Source organism: Oryzias latipes, chromosome 19, assembly GCF_053564925.1.
Source record: "Oryzias latipes strain Hd-rR chromosome 19, Olatipes_Hd-rR_3.1".
Taxonomy (NCBI): domain Eukaryota; kingdom Metazoa; phylum Chordata; class Actinopteri; order Beloniformes; family Adrianichthyidae; genus Oryzias; species Oryzias latipes.
The window spans coordinates 26,050,052-26,055,000 of NC_136255.1; positions in this window are offsets into that span (position 1 = coordinate 26,050,052).

Below are 4,949 nucleotides of genomic sequence, written 5' to 3' on the forward strand. Positions count from 1 at the left end.
TTAATAAAGTGTTTGAATGACTTTCCAGTGCTTTCGCTCTGTCTGAGTGTCTTTTCTTCTGGAAGAAAATCTCTGTCCTGAAGAGTTTTGCAGGTTTCTGAAGGGGAGGTTCTGCTCCGCCTCAGTCCACGACTGCGTTTGGGTTTGTGCCAGTCATCGGGTGGTTTCATCTCAGTTTGAGGACCTGATCTGTTTCACGTCAACAGGTGAGAATCCTGGAATCTCCTCCACAGCCGCTTCACATCGCAGACCGCCGTGGTTCTCAGTGAGCAGAGATCCGACGGGACGTCATGCAGGCCGATCGGTGGTCATGACATCATGCCTTGTAGATTAAAGGTCAGGAAGTTCCCAATAAAAAAAGAGAAGCTTTGAGTGACTTTTAGGCTCCTCCTCCTTCCTGGTGACTCTGGTCTGGACCAACCGTGAGCAGAAATGATTCATCTCAAGTCGTAAATAAACCAACACCAGGTGATCTAATCCACACAGGTTTGCTGGTGCAGAAGCTTCAGACGTCATGTCATCTTGTATGAAGATTCTGCAGCTTATTAAAACATTTTTGTTGGTCATTTCCTACATGTGAGGTTATTGAGAGTTTCTATATGTTCTCCAGGGTTAGAGTTAAGATGGGGGCGGGACAGACGGAGGCTTTCCATTGCAGCAGTTCTAAAATTAATCTGTGATAAACTAAATCTGCTGAGCATCTAACTCTATGTTTTATGGTAATTCTGGATGTTTTCGGGCAGTAGAACTCTTCACTACACACTTTCCACACTTTTCTCCGACAGACGTGAACATTTTCACACTTTTAAACTCTCAAAGTACCAACCGTCATATAAAAATTGGCAACCATTCTGTACAGGAGACACGGCATGGAGGAGATTAATTCCCGAGCTCCACAGCCAATCAGGATGCAGAACATCAAAGTGCTGTTAAAAAACAATCGGGGCCCCCGGTCGCTCTGGGTGTCACCCGCTTCGGCTGCGGGGTCTGGGGTGGGGTGGGGTGGGGGGCTTGTCGGCCCTGTCCTGTGGGGGGGGGCGTTCTGGGGGGGAGGGGGGGCCCATTATTAGTACGGGTCGGGGGGGCTAGCGGGTCGGGGTCTCCGCTGAGGCAATCAGTGGTTGCCTCGGCCGGTTGGCCTCCTCGGTCCCGTCGAGGCCTGACCAGAGCTCTTCTAGGGCCGGCGTCTGGGGGTGGGGGCCTGGGCTTGCTCCGGGGGGGGGGGGCGACGCTTTCTGGCTCCTCTCTCTCTGTGTGGGGTGGGTGGTGCCGGGCCTGGGGTGTCGGCGCCTCCGGGGGTGGGCCCCTGGGCTGGGTGGCCCTGGCCCCTTTGCTGGGGGTGGGCTGGGGGACGGCTGTTTGACCACCGGGGGACAGTCTACCAGCTGTCCCCAACTTACCCCCTTCCTTATATAACCTCATATTAGGGTGAGGGGGTGGGGGGTCTAGCCTGCGATGCGCCTTGGGGGGGGGCTACTTGGGAGTGGCCCCCCTCCTATGATTGCCGTATGGAGTGGGCCCCCCCTCTTTCGGTTTTATTTGCACCTTAGACATGTAGGGTCCTTGGTAGGGGGGGGTGCTTGGACATCACTGCAAGCAGCAGATGTCCTCCTAGCACCCTACCCGCCAATTTTAACCGCACCTTAGACATTTAGGGCCCCTTGGTGTGGAGGGTGAGGGGACATCACTGTGAGTAATCAGGAGATGTCCCCTTAGTGCCCTACTCGCCAATTTTAACTGCACCCCCCTTAGTACACACACCCCTCCCCCTTCAATATATACATTCAAACATAAACACACACACATGCACACACAAACCCTCTCAAACACCCATACACGCACACACATTTTACAAGGAAGGTGGGACCTGGGTCCATCTGTCCCCTACCCCTTCCCTGGTGGGGGGTGCGGGCCCCTTGGCGATGGCGGCCGTGTCCCTTGGGTGCCGGCTCCCTGGGCCTGGCGGTGCTCTCTCCGCACGGTGGGGGGGTTCATATTACACCTGAGCCGGGGGTGTTCGTGTCCCTGGGGGGTGGGTCCTGGTCCTTGCCCCTGGGCGCTGGGCCCCGCCAAACTTCCAACATGGCCGAGCCTGGTCGGGCCATATTTATAACATCCCTTGTGGGCCGCCCTTTTTTCCCCGGGGTTCCCCCCTCCTGGGCGGGGGCGGCGGGCCCCTGCCTTGCTCCTACCTGGACCAACCGTGGGCCGGGTGGGTGGCTGCCTGGAGTGCGGAGCGGGTCTCCCTTGGGGGGTCCTGGCTCGTACCTGGGGTCGGGGCGGGGGGATGCCCGGAACTCCTGGTTGGTGGTGGGGTGCTCGTCTGGGGCTGTGGGCGTCCCTCTCCGGTGGGGCCCTGCGTTGGGCTCTTCCGGCGCGGCGGGGGGCTGCTTTCCTGGCTGGGCGGGGGCGGCGCTCTCTTTCCCTCTGCGCCTCCCTGCTCTCTGGCTCTGGGGGCCTCGCGGCGGTCCTGCTGGCCCTGGCCTGGGTGGCGGTCTTGGTCGCCCGGGGGGCGGTTGTTCCCTGCCGGTTCCCTTGTGGCGTTGGGGGAATTCCGGCTGCCGCTGCTGCTGCGGCGGGGGTATGGGTGTGGGGGTGGCTGGGCGCTCCTCCTCCTTCTTTTCACATTCCACCATCCATTTTAGAAGAACATGAACACTCACCTGAGCACAGGTGTTAGCTCACCTTTGCACTAATAGTTTGCATGATTGAATGAATGAAAGATTTCACACTAGTTGGTTTAAAGGCATAGGTATGCGTTCGTGAACACTATCTGTTTTGTGTGCATGTTGACATGTGGACATTTTTGCGGCTAGCAGGTGTGTTGATAATATTTGAGTGTGTGTGAACAGGCCCCGCCCTTTTTTTACTACATTTGAACCGTACCGTAACGATAAACAACCAGTAAACCTGTCTGCTCTATGCTGCTTCATGGTCTTATCCCCCTTCCCCTCCTATTATCACCCCCTACCCCCCCCCCCCTCTCTCTAACATCCCTCTCTCTTCTTCCCTCCTTTCCTTTTCCGTCCGGTCCAACACCAAAGATTTTCAAACATGATTGAAATTAATAAAGTTTGGCCTCAATTACAAAAGGGGTTTATTCAGACATACCTTTGGTTTGTCTGAAGATGAATAACCCCTCTTGTTAAAATAAAATATGTCCAACACAAGAGGCCCTCAGCTCTCATCTGTTTGCCCAGCTGTTGGACAGGACAAGTTAAAAAAAAAAAACAAAAAAAAAAACAATCGTGTGAGATGGCTGAAGGTGAAGGTTGTCAGTTTGGATCCAGATTCCAGCTCAGACGAGGAAAACAGATCTGTTGGTCTGCAGGCTGATGATCAGAATAGAGCAGAGCGGCGAGACTGTGGCCCGCCGATTGTAGCAGCTGCGTCACAGTTACAAGCTCCTGATTCACGACGATCTGAACAAAGAAAGGCTCAGAAATATATTTTTAAGCTGAATTTTCGCTATTGAAGTCCTCCACCATCAGAAAAATGCTACAAGAACACGTTAAAAGCTTTTGATCTTATTCCTGAGACGTTTCTCTTTGTCTGCGCCGTAAATTGCACGTTTGAATTGAAGCCTTTAACTTCGGAGATGTCACCGACGACACCTCGATAGCACACGCTCTGTGACACACCGTAAACCTTCAACAGTACCAAAGCGTCGCCATCGGCAATGACCTGCTTTTGTCCGCCCCAGATCCCGCTGGGATGGCGTGAATCGTGCAAACGTTGGAAGAGTCACAGCAGTGGACAGACTGTAAACACTGGCGCTGAGGCTCAAGCAGGATTTGAACGTCACAGTAGAGAAGCTGGGGGATTCCTGTCACCTTGACCTTTGATCTTTTTTTACCTCCTCATGACATAAACATGTGCGTGTCTACAACGCTGGTCATTTTCCTGCAAACATCTGGAAGAGTAAGATCTCCAGTCAGATACTTGTGAGGTTTCATGGCGAGATGAAACGACCTCTTGATGGAGACGATGGACCGTTTTTATTGTGGGATCGATAAAGGTTTGAGGTTTGGCGCCGGCCGGGTAAAGGGTGAGTTAGTGTGGTTATTCCAACAGCATCTTTGACCGAAGTCTGAATAAGGGTTTCTACTGACCCAATGAGCCTTCTGTCTGACTCTTGGTTGCTCAGAAAAGCCGCCCGCTGTCTTTTCACACATGTTCTGGGGTCTTCATGGGACATTTGTTGCATCCTTTCTCTGTGAATCTGACTTTAGTCAGCGACTGAAAACATTCATGAAACCTGCTGAAAACAGAGTTTACTGCATTTCAAGACTCATTAAACTGTTTCACAATTGAAAAATAATGACATAATTGCTGAATTTAATGGTCGCCCTGAAAACACGGAGAGACGGCCAGTTTCTTTTTTTGCATGGGTTCAGCTGAACAAAGAGCTACTGTTTTCCGCAGGTTGTAAACGGCTCAGCTTTTACATTTTAGGACCCCTGATTTCTGTGGGAAGAGGCAGAAATAAGACAAAGTGGAGAATCAGGCAGGTCTGACTGCGAACAGCAGTTTCCATCTAGTTAACACTGCAGGATGGATGTTCTCCAGACGCCTGTTTTGGTTTCCAGCATCAGGACTTTGCTTCAGCTGCTTGTGTCTCATCTACAAACGTATTCAGATTTGTCCTCTTGGGTGTTTTACCAAAAAAACAGAGACATTCTTAGATGTCTGAGACGACTGACAGATTGGCTGTAAATGGAACTTTTTGATTGTTTTGTTTGTTAGCAGACATCAGGTCAGAAAACCTCCTGTCTGAGAGTACACTGCCAGGAGTTTTATGTTTTTGTTTGCAGTCCTCGAAAAACATGAAATCGACCAATCAAATCCAAGAACAGAGACTGCTTGAAGAAAATAGTGTTGTAAGGAATCCGGCCCTAAACCTGGTGTCAAATGTGGATCTGTGTAGAAACGCTTATGTGACCAGAACG